We start from the raw sequence: 20,317 nt of genomic DNA on the forward strand, positions 1-20,317 counted from the left end.
GCGAAAAGTATGGGGGAAGGCGGAGTGGAGGCAGGGGGACATTCCGATCTGGGGAAGGGTGAGGAGGAAGCGTTGCTGGAGAGGAGTGTGAGGCCCGACGGGGTGGGGTGGGGTGGGGAAGAGGTGCTGGCGGAGGGGCGGGCGCGTCCCGGGCCGAGCCGAGGAGGGGCGGTGTCGGGGTGCAGGGAGACGTGTCCCGAGGGCCCGGGCGGCTCAAGGGGAACCAGGAGGGCCGGGAGGGCGCGCCAGGCGGCTGCAGAGGGCGGGGCGGGCCGGCCCGGAATGGGGCAAGGGGGCGCCGGCCCCTCCTCCCCGGGGGCGGGCAGGCGTGTGGGGCGGGGCCCGGGCTCGCCCGGCCTCTAGGCGGCGCCGCGGACTCTGCACTCGAGCTGGGCTCTGCTGGAGGAGGCGGGAGCGGGACCTGGTAGGCAGCGGTAAGTGAGCCGAAAGCGGGTGCGGGGATCAGGGGCCGAGGTGTCGCCGTGGGCGGCGGGACCCGGAGGGGCTCGAGTCCGCCGTCAGAGCCCCCCGCCGCGCAGTTTGTGCAGCGTCTCCCATGGGGCTGGAAGGTGCGCTCCAGGCTCCCGCGCGCGCGCCTGGCTGGGAGGCGTGCGGCATAGACGGTCCGGTTCCTGGGGGGCCCGCGTTGGGGCCCCGGGCGAGGGAGGGCCTCCGGAACCGCCGTGCAGCGAAGGGAGCCTGGCAGCCTTAGCACCCCCTGCCTCGACCCTCGGTCTTGAGTGACAGCTGCGAGTGAGCTAGGATTCCTCCCGGACCCAAACGAGCACCTCTGTCCCTGTCCGACCCTGTTTTTCCTTTATTTCGGGGCGTGCTGGTCCCAACCATCCCTCGAAAAGAAAGGGCGGGTGGGCGTCTCCGTCTCCCCGGCGTTCCCGGTCCAGGCAGGTCGTCCTGAAAGCCCCCGCCTCGCGTACAGCACATATCCTAGCTTTCCAAGGGACTTTTCCAAGTTGCATCACTGTTTGGCCTCTTCACAGGTGCTTGGCTGTCATGCTAGAGTTAGTTACACAGGATTTTAAAACCTTTGTATATTTACTCGGTGTATACCCCTTCACCCCAAGGCTGCCGTACCTTTCCAACGCTGCTCGCAACGCACTGTTCAAAACACGTTGGGAATGCTTTAGGGTATTGGTTCTCAAAGTTGGCTGCACATCTGGAGAGTTTTGAAAAACTGCGGTGCCTCCCTCCCACCTCTAGAGATCCTGAGCTGGGGCGCAGCCTGAACAATGGCGTTTAAACGCCAGGTGATTCTAATGTGCTTTGGGGGCGTGCTTTTTGCACTACTACTGCTGCTGCTAAGTCGCTTCAGTCGTGTCCGGCTCTGTGCGACCGCATAGACTGCAGCCCACCAGACTCCCCCGTCCCTAGGATTCGCTAGGCAAGAACACTGGAGTGGGTTGCCATTTCCTTCTCCAATGCATGAAAGTGAAAAGTCAAAGTAAAGTCGCTCAGTCGTGTCCGACTCTTAGCGACCCCATGGTCTGCAGCCTACCAGGCTCCTCCGTCCATGGGATTTTCCAGGCAAGAGTACTGGAGTGGGGTGCCATTGCCTTCTCCTTGCACTACTAGAGGAGGTCTTCTCAGCTGCTCTTGATTCCGTCTTCTGTAAACCATCCCTCTACCTGAAGAGTCTGTGGGTTGGTGCTTTCCGACTTTAAACTGCAGATGGTGCCTTTTTCTGGAGTTCCCTTTGCTTCTGCCCCTCTGTTAACAGAAAATACTGTTAGTGCACTTTCTGCCAAGGAGATGGGAGCGTAGGGATTAAAGTCATGAAGTCCTTGCAAGAGTCAGTAGGGTTGTTTTATTCAGGGAAACTAAATGATAGTTTGACTTGTCCTGTTTGGAAAGGATTTCAGATTAAAAGGAAGAAACATAATTTAAGAATCTGTCAGCTTTTGGAGATACTCTGGCACAGATAATGATTCTACATAAATGTGGGGAAATCTTTTAAGAACACAAGATCCGTATTTTGCAGTTGACATGGTGTTAATATGTGTGTTAGGCTTCATTGTGTAGATTGGGCTTATTCCCAGTATGTGATTAAGCCCAGCAGATATAAGTAATAACACAGTGTATTATTTCTTGTTGATAGAATAATATCTGAGTTAGGAAATTGGTGCCTACAGTAGCATGATACATCTGAGGTGAGACCTTCACCACTTGTCGAATGATTGTTAAAATGATAGGGAAATAGGACTAAGGAAATATTGAATGTATGTATACGTTGACTGAATTTGATCATATGTTTTCTTTTTTAATATTTATTTATTTGGCTTCACCAAGTTTTAGCTGCAGCACGGGGACTCTTAGTTGTGGCATGTGGGATCTAGTTCCCTTACCAGGGACTGAACCCAGGTCTCCTGAATTGGGGGCACCGAGTCTTAGCCACTGGACCACCAGGGAAGCCCCATATGTTTTCTTAAAGTGTGTTTGTTATTGTGACTGTCTCCTGTGATCTTGGTTAATTTACTGTGGTACCTAAGTATGATGTTTGTATGAGATTCCCACCTTTCTGCTACCTGGCCACAGACCAGTGGATTTTATTTTATTTTTTCTTAGGCACTGTCCCTCTATATTACATTTGTATTTGTAGTGGTGTGACATCCTTTTAAGATAATGCCCTCCAGAGTTGGGGGAAAGTTTGTGTTCGTTTCTAGTTTCCTAATTGAGTCAAAAGAGCATTCATTTTGAAAAATACAAACTGTAGCATTGTTTTTACTCTTTTTCCCACCTTCTTCCACCACCATGCTCTGCTCCTGTCTCTGCTCCTATCACTGTTCAATTGCTGCAAGTGGGGATGCTGTGGCAGCCGGCTTAATTGTCTTGTCTTGAGGATAGAGGTTATGTGGAGTGCATAGTCTCACAGGGTGGCCCCTGACCCGAAACTTCAACCTTTGGGGGAAAAAGACCATATGGAAAGTGTTTTCCTACTGTTGAATTTTTTTTTTTGGACCAGGCCAACAAAATGAAGCCATGTTATTGACTGGTTTAATTTACTAATCTTGTCTCCATTTGGGGGGTGGGGATGTTCATTTGAGGATACTGTTGCACTCTTAGTCTCTGAAAAATTGCACCTGAACAGCCATAAACTGACTATAATGGTACATTCTGGAAAAAAAAGAAAAAGCATATGTAAATATGGACCTAAACAAATTTATGTAAACATTTCTCCCTTTGGAGTAGCAGCTCTAATATTCTAGAGATTAGAAGAAAGTAAGTGAAGAAAGAGTCAGTGAGGGTCTTCTTTATTTAGAGAAAGGATATGTGTCATTTTGGAAGAGTGATCTTTGATTTGTGTTAGGAATAGACTGCCCTATTAAGCTTCTTTTTTCTTTTCCCTTCAAGTAGGGACTTAATTTGCTTGTGCCATGGGGTAGGAGGTCGTTAAAGAATTTAACGGCCTCCTTAACTTCCTCAATGCCCCCCTCCTCCAACCCATTTATCTAAGAGATGCCATTGATGCTTTTAAAAAAACTCAACTGATTTTGTGCTTTTTCTTTCTTTTCTTCCTCTGATCCTGGCACTAAAGGGCAGTGAACTGGCTGAGAGGTTGGCATCAGAGAAGAAAAACAAAGTTCAAGGGGAATTTAAAATTGGGTAATTTCCCCTGAGTGTCTAAGTACTTACTTTATTCTGTCATGTGACATTGCTGTTATCAAGAAACAAATTATGGCATGAAAATCCTGAAAGTGGAAAAAAAATAAAAAGGGGATTTGATGGGACCAGCACCAGGATTTCTGGTTTTCACATAGGGGAAGTTTATTGGAATTTTCAGTCAATCATCCCAGTCCAACTCCCCTTTCCCTTTCTTCTTAGTCACTGTCTTCTGTTCCTAAACCAATATCCCTGGGGAAGAGAGAGCTTCATCTTAAATTTCATATCAAATTTTGGTTTTTGTTTCATTGCTTTATTCACTCTTTTTACAAATTTAGTTCTTATAAAGTCCCCACTCTTGGCATAGCTCTGTAGTGCTTGCTGGGTGCTAGGTAAACAGGGTACAGTCCATGACTTATGGAGCTTGAAATCTGGTGGAGATGTAAACCAGGGTTGATAGTGAGCTGGGAACTCTTACCCTCACGATGAGTGTGAAGAACTTTGGGGGCAGCTGGGTACCACCTGGCTGACAACACCTGGATAGATAGATGCCTTCTCAATTCATTAGCACAGCAGGCACAAGAAAAGTTTTTCTTAGGTTTCAGTTATGTTAAGTCCCTATGTCAAGTTTACCCGATTTCAGATACTTTTCTGATGGACGAGAGGGAAGGGTTTGTACACAGGTCATGCCAAGGGGAAGTGAGAAAAGAGGAAGGCATGATTCTGGTGGATAAGACTTGCTTAAGGACTACTTAGTTAAGCAGTGTGGGGACATGATCTGGGGTGGTGAAGCTGGCGGAGAATGTTACTGGGTCCATTTACTGGGTCCATTTTTGGGGTGTTGGTGACTGGCAGCCTAAGCTTAGTGAGTAGAGGCCTTCTGTGCACAGAGCTGGGAGGAGTGTACAGCAGCCATTGTAAGGTATTACAGAAAAACTCGAAGGAACTTTTTGGCCAATCTGGTACTTTGTGAGCAGGTGGTTTGCTTCTTGTCTATGGCTCTGGCCAGCCTGTGGAGGTTGGTTCTTTATCATGCTCTTGTTCCTTTAGCTCCTATTTCCTGGGACGGACAGGAAATGACTTCACAGTGTTCCCTTTGGGAAAGTGATTTCCAAACTGCTGACCCACAGGGTTAATAACCCCAGGGTTGAAGAGGAGTCACATTTGTTGACTCTCTGCCTCTCACATGTCAGGTAGCCAGCTGAGCCCTTGGGCTCTGTCTCTAAAACCCATATGTTCCCGAGAGGGAGGTGGCAGCAACCTCATTTTACAGATGAGGAACCTGAGGCCCAAAAAGATCCCGGGAAGCTAAGATGCTTGGAAGACATGGTAGAGCTGAGATTTGAGAGCACCCAGTCTGCCTGAATTCAAAGCTGAGCCTTTCCACTGCTCCTTGTGCCTCTGAAGCAGAACTGACTGAGAAATTATGTTTCCTGTGCTTTGTTTTTCTAACACCACAGTCCCCTTAGATCTGGATTGATTTACTGTTTTCCTTTACGAGACGATGTGTAATATTAGACTCAAGATCACTGTGGTCTCGTCATCTCAAGGGAAATTTTATGAAATCCTATTTTTTCTGGCTTTTTAAATGGAGAGGATAGATTAGGCTGTTTAGAAAGGCTCTGAATGGATCCCAAATCCTGGGTTAGAGGGACATCGTCTCCACATTTCTTCAAGTTCTGCAAACCTTTGAATTTCTGGATATAATTGGTTGTTACGTAAGAGATTAAAAACAAAATTCAGTGTTGAACATCCTGAAGCAAAATGAAGCTGTGGACATTCAATTCCTGTTTATGTGGTACTCTCAACAAAAACAAAACTTTGCTGCATTGTAATTACCTCAAGCTTTTAAAATTATAGGTGAGAAGGTTTTAGAGGTGCATGGAGCTATAATCAGAAAAGGTGAGTTGAAAACAGGGTTACTGTGTGAGTGTCCATTACTACAGTGGGCTTTACCTTTATATTTCACCCTAAGAAGGATTGGTTCAGTAGAGAGGGTCGTCTTGGAGTTAGTGTTTAGGATTAGAGCACGGAGCATTAGTTGTGAAGGTGGAATATTCCAGCCAGCCTGCCCGTAGCCTCTTGTTTATAGGGCAGATTCTATCCCTTGCTGCCCAGTTACAGGACTTTCTGCTTGCCTTTGGAGTACCTAACGGCTCAACCTGTTACTCTGTAGTTTTCTTGAATCTGTAAAGCTCCTTTATTATTAATATTTTTTCACTCTTATCTCTTTTTCCAGAGGACTGAGGCAAAATGATTCAGATTTTCTAGATTTGGCTTCAGTCATTCTTTTGAGTTTTACCTCTGATCCCCCCTGACTTTCTTGCCCCGAATTTTGCTGCCTGTCAAACAGGCAGTCTGTTTTCCCTTGCAGATTGGAGTCCGTTCAGGGAAGAGGACCCCTGAGACTAATACTCCTTCCACAGATCCAGCAATGTTTGTGTTGTTGGTCCCATTTTTTTCCAGGTGAGAGACCTGGTGAGGTCTGGCGTTTGCAGATTCCAGTTCAAGAGTTTGAGCCTCTATAACGGCTGCCCTATTTTTATTTTATTTCAGAGGGAAAAGAAATGGTCCAGTTATCAAAGTTATAAAGAGGTTCTAGGATATCCTATGAACTAATCCATATCCTTGAGCTTTGTTTTAGCTGTATTACAGATAGCTTTTTGTAAAAAAAAAAAAAAAAGCTTCTCCACTATTTGCCTATGAGATTTTTATCCTCCTTATTAAAACAGTGACTTACTCAGAATTCCACAGCAGCAACTGAGAAGTTGATTAGCCTCTCTCCTTGCCCTAGTCAAATATCAAAAACCTGGAAAGTTTACTGAGAGTGGTGATTACAGTAAAAGCTTTCGGAGTCGGAGAGGAACTGATAGAGAAAGAATGGAAGGAAGGAGATAAGAGAGAGGAGTTTGCAAAGGTTGGAGAAGGAAATAGCAATCCACTCCAGTTTTCTTGCCTGGAGAATCCCAGGAATGGGGGAGCCTGGTGGGCTGCTGTCTATGGGGTCGCACAGAGTCGGACACGACTGAAGTGACTTAGCAGCAGCAGCAGTTTGCAAAGGGCTGGCTGGATTTACCAAATTTAAGATCTTTTTCTGACTTGTGAACTTAAGGACTGGGATTTGAGCACCTTTGTCCCATTTGTAGTCAGACCAGCTCAGCCCTAACTTGTCTGCATTGCCCTGAGCCACCTGTAAGCTGTTTTTTTTTTTTTGGTGGGGGTGGTGGTGGTGGAAGGAAGTGTAAGGTTAGAGGGAGAGAGGAAGTAGGGAAGAGGGGAGGATTGGAGCCACTAGTTACCTAGTTCGTCAGGTATGGTCTGCTCAGGGTACCACCACCTCTTGCTAAGGATATGGATAACTGCAGTGAGCCCAGTGTCCTGGATGTGAGGCAGCTGCTGCTGCTAAGTCGCTTCAGTCGTGTCTGACTCTGTGCGACCCCACAGAGATGGCAGCCCACCAGGCTCCCCCGTCCCTGGGATTCTCCAGGCAAGAACACTGGAGTGGGTTGCCATTTCCTCCTTCCTCCAGGGGATCTTCCTGACACAGGGACCAAATCTGAGTTTTTTCCTTCTGCATTGCAGGTGGGTTCTTTACCACTGTGCCACCTGGGAAGCCCGGACTTCTCAGGAGGACTGCCCAAATCAGTGATTTGCATAATAATAGCAAATGCTTCTAGAGCCTCTACCTCCATCCCTGTCTGAGTGTTCAACCTAACAACTCTGTGGGATGGATGCTATCATAAACCCACTTTACAGGTGAGGGAAGAGAGGCCATGAGAAATTGGGTCACTTGTGAGATTTGTGCACCTGCCAAGTGGTTGGATCAAGGGTTCAAACTCTCCTGGCCCTCAGCTGTGCTTCTTTGGTTACTGCACGGCCTCTTCATCCATCCCCTCAATTCACCGCTCATTCATTTCTTCACAGACTGTTGACTGCTTGCAAATACCTTTATCTCAGCAATTAGAACATGGTCAGTGCCCTTTGCCAACATGTTGGAGGAAGCACCCTCCTGCCCCCCAAAAAACCCTGTAAACCAACCTGCAAAGAGGAGGGATCTCTTGACTGACCTTGCATCCCTGTGTCTAGCAGGAAATAGATGCTCGATCAAGTTTTGTAGGAGGAAGGATGGATGTCACTCAGCCCATTGAAACGTGATATCTTGTATTTCATGTCTCTCTACCAGTATCAGTGGTTTCTAAGCAGAAATACAGATGAGTGCTAAGAAGAGTGAGAATGTGGAGGGGCGGCTGTTTCACCAAAATAATCGGGGAATTCTTGATAAAAGCATATTTTAAAAGTATTTCAGGCTCTCATGATCAGAGATATGCTGTTTGTGTTCATGCTTAAAGCATTTATTATTCAAAGGGCATGCCTACCCCCATGCAGATTACTTTGTGAGTCAAGGATGCCCTTCAACCTTCCAGGCATTGCTGAGACTGTTCTTGGAAGCAGAAGTGTATTTTCTTTGGAGCTGAGAATCAAACCCTGGGAGCGTTCTAGTCCATGTCCATCTTCTTAGGGCAAAGCATAGTTTTAGTATTTTTAATACACAAGCTGATAGAAGATAGATCCACCTCTGGTCTTCCCATTCTGTCTCCCTACTGTAGGGTGAGAGTGTAGGGGGTGTTTCACCTGCTTGACTTGGAAGTCACATTATCCCTCACAAGGAGTGTGGTGTTCTGGGCAGGTTCCTCGTCCATTTCAGGGCTGTTACCTCATCTAAGATGGGCATATAGCTCTTACCTTGTAGAGCTGTGAGGGCCACGTCTCTCTGACATAGTGCAGTGGCTCTCAGATGCATTTGGCAGTATCTAGAGACATCCTGGTTGTCATGACCTGGGGGTAGTGGTGGCTACTGGCGTCTAGCAGGTAGAAGCCAGGGATGCTGCTAAATTCCTTACAATGCACAGGATGACCCCCCAGTAAATACTTGTGTGTTAGTTGTCAGTTGTGCTTGACTCTTTCCAACCCTATGGACTGTAGCCCATCAGGCTCCCCTGTCCATGGAATTCTCCAAGCAAGAATACTGGAGTGGGTTGCTATTTCCTTCTCCAGCAGATCTTCCCAACCCAGGTCTCGAACCCTGGTCTCCTGCATTGCAAGTGGATTCTTTACCATCTGAGCCACCAGGGAAGCCCCATAAAGACTTATCCAGCCCCAAAAGTCAGTGGTGGCAGGCTGAGAGCCCTGGCAGGGTGGCATCTCTAAACCCCAGTGGTAGCTTTTAACGTCTGTTATCAAAGAGAGCTGTTGACCAGAGGCAAAGAGTCCTGCTTTCTTAAGAGGAGTGGAGGGAATGGAATTCAACTTTTTGTGGGTGCTTCTGGGTTACCCAACAGGTGCCCCTGAAGTGTAGGAAGAGCTGCTTTTCTCTCCATTAAACTGCTCCTTAACTTCATTTGTAATTGCGTGCATCTATTTACATATAAATATAGATTTACATATACATAACTTATATGCTTAAAAAAAAAATCCCTGAAAGTCTCAGAGTAGTTGAACCTGGCTCCTTAGGAAGACAACAGCGTGGGGCACGGAACAGAAGCTGGGCGCCTACACCCACTGTGTGGCCTGAGGTCAACTACAGACCCTCGGCAGCTTGCTTTTCTCCCCAGGAAAGGACAGGCAATTGCATTGCCCTTCTGTTTTACCGCGTTGTTCCAAGGACTAAGACAATAAATCAGAATACATGAAGATAACTCTGTCCAAGTGAAGTAGTTCTACAGACATGTGACTTTGAATGTGGTTTTTCCAGAGAACTTGGTGCATAAGTAGTCACTTAGGAAATGCCACTGAAAAGGGATTAGGGCTCAACAGCTAAGGGATGTCTGTGTTGTGGGCAAAGTGGGAAACCAGGCCCAGAAAGCATTCTGGTGGCAAGAGTGTATGATTCTGACTCTGAGTTTGGGTGTAAGCTCCCTGCTGTGCTCCCTCTGGGTTCCTCCTTTGGCTTTTCCCCTGTTTGCCTGCTGACCCTGGGGCCAGCTCCTGGACCTTCTTATGCTTCGGTTTCCTTACCTGTAGCGTCAGGCTAATGATAACACCACCTACCTGAAGACCAGGGTGGGGGAAGTGATGTAGTCTTCAGAAGTGCTTAGTGTACTTGGGAATTTCAGCTCAAAAAATGAGTTATTAGTAAAATAATTTTATTTATTACTTTGCTTGTATATTTGCACTCAGGTGAGGAAGTGATTGCTCCTGGGTTAGGAGCTGAAAGAAGATTCTTCTGTAATTCCTGTTATTTTCTATTTTGTTATGGTAAAACTTATACAGTGTATAATTGACCATTTTAGCCAGTTAAAAGTGTTCAGGTCCATGACATTAAGTACATTCACAGCATTGTGCAGCCACTAATTCCAGGGCTTTTTCATCACCCGAGAGGGAAACCCTGTACCCATTAAGCTGTCATTTCATGTTCCTATCTCCCCGCAGGCCCAGGCACCACCAGTCTACCTGGCTATCTTAAATAGAATCACGCAACATGGGGCCTTTTTGCCCTGGCTTCTTTCCCTCAGCATCATGTTTTCCGGGTCCATCTATGCACCGCAGTGAGCCTCAACTCTTCATTCCTTTTATTTGGTGTCTGTGTAGAGTAACCCAAGCCTCAGTTTCATTAGACCTGTTCTACCACATCATGTCCTAATTTCAAGTTTTAGAATATCTTTCTTAATTAATTCGGGTCCTTTTGGCCAGCCTTAATGTAACTACTTTTTCTGTCCGGTGATTCTAATGACCCTTGAAATGAATTTTGGAATTAACACTGTCATGCTGGGTTCTCCATGCTGCTGGGGACTAGGTCTTATTATTTTTTAATTCTGCTGAAGAATTAGCAGCCAGGGCACAGACCTGCCCCGAGTGGTGCTTCATTTCCCCAGTACAACATGGCAGATTAAAAAAAAACAAGTGTCTTGGAAAACACCCACCAGGCCTTTTTCTTCCTCCCAGTAAAAAGCTTTCCACATGAGAAGTGGCCCTCAATTAAGTCGTTTAATAAAAACCTCCCTCTGTTTTAAAGCTTTCTGGGGAAGTGTTTACATTTAATGCCACTGCAGGCTTCTAAATGAGGAGCTGTGGAGTGAGGGATCCTTAACCTGTGACTTTAATAATATCCTTCGCTTTAGATTTCCAGGTGGCGGCCCTGGGCCAGATTTGTAGCGTGTCATTGACCCAGACAATCTGGATTCTCTCCTCCCCCACCCGTTCAGCCACCCAAGATGGAAGATTTCAGAGAAGCCCGAAGCCCCATAGAGATGTAAAACTAGCTCCTGGAGAGAGACTAGAGGGAAGGGAGACGGTGTGTCAGCGCCTGCCCCCCACCAACCCCCCACCTTTCCTGCACTTCTGAGCTTAGTAGCAGGGTGGGGGCTTCAGAGAACAGATTGAAGCATTTAGGAGAGCAGCTCAGAGCTCTGAGATGCCGGGCCCTTCAGGCAAGGCCTCCAGCCAAGCTTCAGAGCATTCTTGGGTTGTGGCTGTGGCCCTTCACTACTGAGGAGGCTCTCCTTTTTGCTTTGTTTCTGGAGCGGTGAGCAGCCCTTGCCTAGAGGAAGCAGGATGTTAGCAGCTTTAGGGAATGCTTATAAGCTCCTTTTGTGGGAAACACTAGAATTTATCCCAGAGTATCCAGGGAAAAGCTGTGTCCTGAAATAAAGGACGTCTCTAGGATGGCCTTCCCTCTCTGCTTCTTTCCTGAGGATCCTCATCGAGCTGGCTGAGGACAGGCTGGTAGGGAAGCCCAGAGTGCCTGGCACATATTGGGATTTGCAGAAGCTGCAGGGCCTGAACTCTAGCCCTGGACTGCCCAGGTCCACTCATGCCTCTGGGGTTCTACTTTGTATGAGTGAATCTGTATAGAGTACTTGGAACAGGTCTGCATAGAGAGGGATATGCGTGTATGGTCTTATTACTCTGATGCTTCCCTTTTGTGACTTCCACTTAGAATTGGGGAATGCTCCTTATTTTCAGAGCTAATTCACCTCCATGCCCAGCAGGCTTGTGCAATCCATGGGAGAGGGTGAGATCACAGGACCCTTCCAAAAAACATGATGTGCGGATGGGGAAATCATGCTTGATGAACCTGTTACATTCTTTGAGGGAGAAAATAAATGTGGGAAGAAGGGCAAACCAGTGGATGTAATTTATTTAGATTTCCCAAAGACCTTTGAAGACTTCATGCCAAAGGTTATTAAATGTGAGTCTCCCACACCTCTGTGTGTGGTGGTCAATATGAGGAGGAGTACGATTGAAAACACATCTTCTCTGTCCTCCTTGATAAAAGGAGAGGCAAGATGGTGAAATCACCACATTTACAAGTTGGGTGGAATTCTTCTGTCTGTCTATTATCTTTTAAAGTCTTTATTGAATTTGTTGCAGTATTGCTTCTATTGTTTTTTATGTTTTTGGCTGCGAGGCATGTGGGATCTTATCTCCCTGACCAGAGATCAGTCCTGCACCCCTGGAATAGAAGGTGAAGTCTTAACCACTGGATTGCCAGGAAAATCCCTAGAATTCTTTTAAAAGTAAAATTGAAAGAAGGCACTGGAGTTAAACTATAGGAATTAAAAACTATAGGAATTTTTTTTATTTTTATTAAAAAATTTTTTTTAGATACTACATGGAGCTGTCAAACATAATTTTAAATAAATCTTTTGTGGTCAGTGGTGCACCTGGGCAGCCAGGGGCTGGGGCTAGGAATTGTGTGCGTTGCTTCCTAGCACAGGTACCTTTCATCTGCCTGGAGAATCATAAGAATCTCCATAAGAATCTACCATAAGAACTATATGCTCAGTAAACATATGTTGAGTGAATAAATGAAGATTAATAGAACAAAGGAGTTCATTAAAAACAAACAAGTTTGTAAACTAGAAACAAGTTTCTAGTTTCTTTCTTTAAGAATACATTTGTAGAAGGAAGTAGATTTCACCATTAATAAGTATGAGAATCAGATCCTTAAATGCGTAGATGCTGAATTTCATCCCTTCTGTGATTTGACCCAGGGCAGTGAATGAATGAACAAATGAAGTGAACAGAAGCTTTGTCAGCATGGACTGCTCTCCTCCAGTAGAATTAAGGAGGCTTGGGGATTTGCTAGACTGAAAAGATGCTTCTGGAATGATTACTTCATATTTTTCATTATGCTCAGCTTCCTGTGGCGCTACTGTGGTGCCTTACGTGTAGGAGTTCTTTGTACATGTATGAATGATGAATGAATTAAAATCTCCTTAAAATAAGCGCCAGTATTTTATTATTGCTTGATTACTTGGTGCCAGGCAAACTTACCACTCAGTTCAGTTCAGTTCATTTGCTCAGTCGTGTCCGACTCTTTGCGACCCGGTGAATCGCAGCACGCCAGGCCTCCCTGTCCATCACCATCTCCCGGAGTTCACTCAGACTCAACGTACATCGAGTCCGTGATGCCATCCAGCCATCTCATCCTCTGTTGTCCCCTTCTCCTCCTGCCCCCAATCCCTCCCAGCATCAGAGTCTTTTCCAATGAGTCAACTCTTCGCATGAAGTGGCCAAAGTACTGGAGTTTCAGCTTTAGCATCATTCCTTCCAAAGAAATCCCAGGGCTGATCTCTTTCAGAATGGACTGGTTGGATCTCCTTGCAGTCCAAGGGACTCTCAAGAGTCTTCTCCAATACCACACTTCAAAAGCATCAATTCTTCGGCGCTCAGCCTTCTTCACAGTCCAACTCTCACATCCATACATGACCACAGGAAAAACCATAGCCTTGACTAGACGGACCTTAGTTGGCAGAGTAATGTCTCTGCTTTTGAATATACTATCTAGGTTGGTCATAACTTTCCTTCCAAGGAGTAAGCGTCTTTTAATTTCATGGCTGCAGTCACTATCTGCAGTGATTTTGGAGCCCCCCAAAATAAAGTCTGACACTGTTTCTACTGTTTCCCCATTTATTTCCCATGAAGTGATGGGACCAGATGCCATGATCTTCGTTTTCTGAATGTTGAGCTTTAAGCCAACTTTTTCGCTCTCCTCTTTCACTTTCATCAAGAGGCTTTTTAGCTCCTCTTCACTTTCTGCCATAAGGGTGGTGTCATCTGCATATCTGAGGTTATTGATATTTCTCCTGGCAATCTTGATTCCAGCTTGTGTTTTTTCCAGTCCAGCGTTTCTCATGATGTACTCTGCATATAAGTTAAATGAGCAGGGTGACAATATACAGCCTTGACATACTCCTTTTCCTATTTGGAACCAGTCTGTTGTTCCATGTCCAGTTCTAACTGTTGCTTCCTGACCTGCATACAGATTTCTCAAGAGGCAAGTCAGGTGGTCTGGTATTCACATCTCTTTCAGAATTTTCCACAGTTTATTTTTGCTCTTAAGATGTTTGTATTAGGTTACTATATGATGTTGCTGCATAATGAACAATCCCTGATCTCAGTGCCTTACAACCATAGGGATTTATTTTTCTACTTAGTTGATCATTTGGCTTTGAGTCTGTTCCACATGTGCTTATTATTCTGGGGCCTAGGGCATGCTCACCTTATGGCAAATGGCAGTAGCCTAAGAGGGCAGGTGGAAATACATGATGCCTCTTAAGGCTTTGGCTCATAACCATTAGTCAACACACATCACATGGCCAAGCCCAACATCAGTGCAGTGGGGAAGTATACTCAGGCCATTCTCATGGGAAGTACTGCAAAGTCACGTGGTGTAGAAGGGGGACATATGATGCCATCATATAGGGGAGTGGAGTGCAGAAAGCAGTGATTGAATCCATTATAGTGCTCAGGAGCGCATGAGAGGGATGAGAAAAGCGTGGGCCAAACTAACCTTTTGGAAGTTTGCTCAGAATCATACATGTTTTGCCCAGGTGCCAGTCTGAGCCTTAGTAATCATTGTAAGTGACCCTGGCACGCACTGACTCTTGTCTGAACGTCACCTCTCATTCACTGCCTGTGATGCTGCTCCTGGGAGGTCAGCTTATCTGCGGGAGGAGTGGAAGTGGTTGGCTTGGTTTTCTTCTGGTTATTAGTCCTGACTTGATAGGCTGCCCACAGTGATGGCAGGAGTGACAGGGAGAACAGAAAGGGCTGGAGACAGGCAATCCGCCTGCCCTTGGCCTGGCCCCCTCTCAGCATGGATCTGTGGGGATCAGCCTCACTCCTACCTCTAATAGTCTGTGACGGTCTATCACCTTCACACGCCTGTCCGCATCTTATCCTAATAAGGACCCTGGGCCTTAGTTTCAGGAGTCAGCCTTTTTCATTCAAAGAATGTGGAATGGGAGGTTGGGTGACTTCTCTGCAGCCAGCCAGCTCATAAGCAGCAGATCTGAACTAGGTCATCCAGGTTCCAGTCTGGGGCTGTCCTTCCACACCCTGGTGACTGTCCCAGCCTAGCAGAGTCAGGTCTGACTCTAAGGCACTGAGAACGTACGGCCCTGGGTGACAGCGTCTACTCTTCTGAAGGAGCAGGTGAGCCTGTGTCTCAGTGCTGTGTCGCAGGTGAAGCAGAATGAAATACTGGCCGTCTTCAGGTCACCTTTTTGCAATGTGTCCTTGTTTGGGGAGAGAGCTGCTAGACTCTCCAAGGAAGAAAGCACTCTGGCCATTAAGAGAAAATACCCTGAGAACACATGGGGACTAAACCCCGGTGAAGTCAAGGCTGTGAGGGGATAGATGTTTTCGTATGTGCCCTGGGTGGGATTGTAAGTCCAGTGGGCTTCTTTTCAGAGAACAGGTGTGCAGTGGGAATACTTGCCTTGCAAGTAAACAAAACTCAGTTAAAAGTGGTTTAAATAGTAAGGATCTTTATTATCTCATGTAAACAAAATTTAGTACAGTGTTGGGGTTCATTAATGAAAGGCTCAGCTAAGTTTCCTCTTTGCCAGCCTCAGTGTTTGACATTTGACCTCCAGCTTGGCTCCTTGTGTTCCCAACCACCATATCCTCGTACACAGGTGGTGTGTGGTGTCCAGAGGCAGGAAAAGAGGAAACCAGAGAAAACCTTTGCTGGGAGCCCCACCCCCAGAACTTCTCCTGTGCCCCTTTGGCAAAACTGGGCCAGATGCCCACATCTCATCTGATGACTGGCATGGAGAGAGGGGGCTCCCATTGCTTGCTTAGACCAGTCTTAGGGCCCAGCTTTCTCAAAGCATGTGGGCACTGGGAGGAAAGGGGGCAGAAATGGAGCTTTGCTGGCCAGAAGGAAAGTGGCAGTTGCTGCGAGTAGGTGGCCCCTGGTGTTGGCCACAGCGTTTATTTTCTTTCTCTCTCTTTCCTTTCCTTCCTCCTTCCATCCCTCTCTCCTTCCTTGCTTCCCTCTCTCTTTCCCTCCCTCCTTCCCTTTCCTTTTCTCTCTCTTTTTTTCTAACATTATTTTTCAAAACAAAAAATTGTCTATACACATTCCTGCTACAGTTAGTAGTTTATCTTACGAATATACCTGCAAAAGTGAGCCGGCAAACATGTAAAGATATTCACTGCAGCATTGTAATAGAGTAACAGTAGAAGTCATCTGAGTTAAATTCACCCATGCCAGTCCATCTTAGTTCACTGATTCCTAGAATGTCGACGTTCACCCTTGCCATCTCTTGTTTGACCACTTCCAATTTGCCTTGATTCATGGACCTGACATTCCAGGTTCATATGCAATATTGCTCTTTACAGCATCGGACCTTGCTTCTATCACCAGTCACATCCACAACTGGGTATTGTTTTTGCTTTGGCTCCATCCCTTCATTCTTTCTGGAGTTATTTCTCCACTGATCTCCAGTAGCATATTGGGCACCTACTGACCTGGGGAGTTCCTCTTTCAGTATCCTATCATTTTGCCTTTTCATACTGTTTATGGGGTTCTCAAGGCAAGAATACTGAAGTGGTTTGCCATTCCCTTCTCCAGTGGACCACATTCTGTCAGACCTCTCCACCATGACCCACCCGTCTTGGGTTGCCCCACGGGCATGGCTTAGTTTCATTGAGTTAGACAAGGCTGTGTTCTTAGTGTGATTAGATTGACTAGTTTTCTGTGAGTATGGTTTCAATGTGTCTGCCCTCTGATGCCCTCTTGCAACACCTACCATCTTACTTGGGTTTGTGTGCCAACAAAGGTCCATCTAGTCAAGGCTATGGTTTTTCCAGTGGTCATGTATGGATGTGAGAGTTGGACTGTGAAGAAGGCTGAGCGCTGAAGAATTGATGCTTTTGAACTGTGGGGTTGGAGAAGACTCTTGAGAGTCCCTTGGACTGCAAGGAGATCCAAGCAGTCCATTCTGAAGGAGATCAGCCCTGGGATTTCTTTGGAAGAAATGATGCTAAAGCTGAAACTCCAGTACTTTGGCCACCTCATGTGAAGAGTTGACTCATTGGAAAAGACTCTGATGCTGGGAGGGATTGGGGGCAGGAGGAGAAGGGGTCGACCGAGGATGAGATGGCTGGATGGCATCACGGACTCGATGTACGTTGAGTCTGAGTGAACTCCAGGAGTTGGTGATGGACAGGGAGGCCTGGTGTGCTGCAATTCATGGGGTCGCAAAGAGTCGGACATGACTGAGCAACTGAAAACTGAACTGAACAAGTAGAAGTAACCTAAGTGCCTTTCAAAGGGACTGGTTAAATGCCATATAAGCACATTATGGAATTGGGCAAATCTGTGAGTACTGATAAAGAAACATTCGTAAAACAGACTTTTTTTCCTTAAAAAAAAAGGTGCACGTTAGTTTAAGATCCTATTTAGAAAAAAAGCCTCAATTCTTGGTTTGCAAATATAAATCTCTGGAAAAAAATCCTAAGAAACGTGCTTATTTCTGGGCTGTAGGATTGGTGGCATGGTTGGAAAGGAAATTTTCTTTTTCATTTCATGCCCTCCTTGACTGTTTGTATTTTATAAAAAAAAGCAGTATGAGTTAACCTTCATAATAATAAAACAATAGTTGTTCTCTAACTATTCACAGGGGCTTAAGGAGAGTAAAACAAGGGCCCTAAATATGGTTGTGAGGGGATAGAAGTGCCATTCATCTCTGTTCGGTGTTTAGGGAGGTTGTAGAAAGTAAAGTGAAATAAGGTCATTTTTTAATCTCCCTTGGCACCTGGCATAGTGTCTTACATATAGTGGAGTCAAATACATATTTGAAGGATGACTGTTTCGATCAAGACCCAAAGCAACTTAATGAAATGTCAAAACCAAACCAGCCAGCTCACATCAGCAAGAAAGTAGACCTGGCTGGAATTTTTATTTTGCAAATAAAATATGGCTGCCATTACCTGCTTTTCCCTTGAGCTCCCAGAATCTAATTCATTGCTAGGAATCAACCTGAGTATGCAACTTTCTCCTCCTTATCTGCTGATATGCCAAGTTCTGGATAATAAAGCTGAACAAGGTTTTTCAACTAAAGGTAGAGCAAAGATAGGCATCGCTGTGTCAGCTGTGTTTGTAGATGTGGCTTCGATGGAGAGCTATCCGGGTGTCCCAAAGTCTGTGAAGTACAGACGAACAGTTATTTTTTTAAGCAAAATAAAGTTTTTTGATACCCTGGACTAGTGAATTAGAAAACTACTATCTTAGTGGGAGGGAGACTCAAGAAGGAAGGGATATATGTATACTTAAGGCTGATTCATGTTGTTGTACAGCAGACACTAATGCAACATTGTAAAGCAATTATCCTCCAATTAAAAATAAGTTAAAAAATAGAAAAAGAAAATTGCCGTCTTACTTAAGTCACTCTGATAATAGAGAAAAACCACAGATAGTGCGATAGGGATTTTGGATCTGACTGGCTAGTGTTGGTAGAAAGGTGTAAATGTGCCTACTGGTGAAGTGAAAGAATGATATGTAGTAATCTTTTCAAGCACAGTTCTCTTCCCCTTAGAAAAGCAGAATACTGTGGGTATTGAAAAGCTTTTTATTGGCAGAGGTGGGGGCAGGGGAAGTCGGGTGCTACCCTTATGTTTTGCTGGATACTGTTCATAATTCCCTTGCTTGAGGGTTCTCTGTCTCTGTGTCTGATTCTTGCAAATCAAAGAATGAATGTTGTGACTGACATTTCCACTGAGTAGCTTCTAACTTTCATACCCTTGGGTTTTAGCATTTAGTCCTGTCACGGCCACCGGATGCCCACTCGGTTCACAGTGATGATATCATTAAGCTGTGTTAAGATCATTTCCTTTGGAACAAAATGAAAACCTTTCTGTCCTCACAATTGGAGGAAAATGTAAGGTTTTAGTAGGTCTCCTCTGCTACAGGTTGAAAAGAGTCCATGTTTGAATATCATCCACTCAGCTGTTCAAGTGTGCTATGGAAAGGTTCCAGTTTTTGAAATGTGAAAGGCAAACATGCCTTTTCAAACTGTGTGTTCTTTTAATGGGCCGTTGAAAATATTCGGAAGAAGAGTAACATTTCATACCTTTACTGGGATTATCTTGGGATCCGAAGAACTTGGGATCATTGGCACATTCTGTTCTAGAGGGACTGAAATTACTTGTGAGAAGAGGGAGGGGTTTGGAAGGGTTGGGTGTTTGCACGCGCATGTGTGCACCTACAAACCACAAATTTTCATATTTGCCTGACATGATCTTAGTGCACAGCTCCCTCTGGATATTAGACAGTTAGCAGCAGCAGCATCCTATATCTGTACAGTCTGTGGTTAAGTTTCACAATTTTAGATGAATTCTGTCTCTTCATCTGAAGATTAAGAAGTGATGGTAGGAACACTTTTATAGCACTTGGTAGTGCTATAGTGCACAGACGGCAGCCCACCAGACTCCCCCGTCCCTAGGATTCTCCAGGCAAGAACACTGAAGTGGGTTGCCATTTCCTTCTCCAGTGCAGGAAAGTGAAAAGTGAAAGTGAAGTCGCTCAGTCGTGTCCGACTTTTAGCGACCCCATGGTCGCTACCAGGCTCCTCCGTCCATGGGATTTTCCAGGCAAGAGTACTGGAGTGGGGTGCCATTTCCTTCTCCGCGTGATATGTTGAGTCATTCCTAGTCTTGGTTGATCTTCTAAATTGGAGACTATTCTCCATTTATAGTGTTTCATTTCACTAAAACTGTCTTGTATAATCTGAGTCTCTTGCTTCATGACCAACATTTTAAATTACTTTTATACAGCAGGCCTATACTTTAAAAATTATTTTAGTTGTAAATCTGAAATATATTAAAGGGCAGTAAATTTAGCCAGTCAACATAGAAAATCCTTTAACAGAGAGTGACTTGTCTCCTCTCTTTCCTTAGGAAAGAAAGATGAACTCTTTCAGTTCCCAGATGACTCCTCAATTTAAAATGAGTTATTCCACTGGAATAAGTCTTTCTCCTCCTGCAGAAAGCAGCTACTACTTTCAGAAGCTAAAGCCATTTTTCTCTCCAATAGTCTGTGATTAATCCTGATGTGTACCTCCTGCCAGTTCCTTTCCTTTGAGACCTCGGCAGCAACATAACTAGTGATTCCTCCTCCTCCTCCTCAGGAGCAATGCTTGTGGTTGATGTCCTGCACAAACCATTTCTGAAAGCCTAGCTCACAGCCTGCCCTTCTGGCCTTGAGTAGTAGATAAGAACAGGAACTGGGAGAGGTAGAGCAGTGCCCACTAGTGCATAGTAAGACCTAGGGGATGTTTGTCCAGCTTCTCTTGTTACGTATTGTGCTTTTGCCTTGTGCTGGTGACTGTGTTAAACACTAAATGCATCGCCTTGTTTAATTCTCATCCCGTTTACAGTTTAGAAACTGAAACTTGGAGAAGTTAAGAAA

At 45.5% G+C, this 20,317-nt stretch overlaps 1 protein-coding gene across 3 annotated transcripts in view; it reads left to right on the plus strand.

Moving 5' to 3' along the window:
- The first annotated feature begins 356 nt into the window (after nucleotides 1–356).
- Nucleotides 357–20,317, plus strand: part of CGNL1 (cingulin like 1) — a 172,423-nt gene continuing 152,462 nt past the window's right edge. Inside the window, exons 1-2 of one of the 3 annotated variants that reach the window (XM_040226611.1) lie at nucleotides 419–434; nucleotides 3,551–3,618. The gene's annotated coding sequence lies outside the window, so the exon portion shown is untranslated. Of the gene's footprint in view, nucleotides 435–2,597; nucleotides 3,619–20,317 lie in introns of those variants that run through there. The other 2 variants (XM_040226609.1, XM_040226610.1) reach the window with 2 other exon arrangements.

Source organism: Oryx dammah, unplaced genomic scaffold (genome assembly GCF_014754425.2).
Source record: "Oryx dammah isolate SB20612 unplaced genomic scaffold, SCBI_Odam_1.1 HiC_scaffold_26, whole genome shotgun sequence".
In the NCBI taxonomy this organism is placed as follows: domain Eukaryota; kingdom Metazoa; phylum Chordata; class Mammalia; order Artiodactyla; family Bovidae; genus Oryx; species Oryx dammah.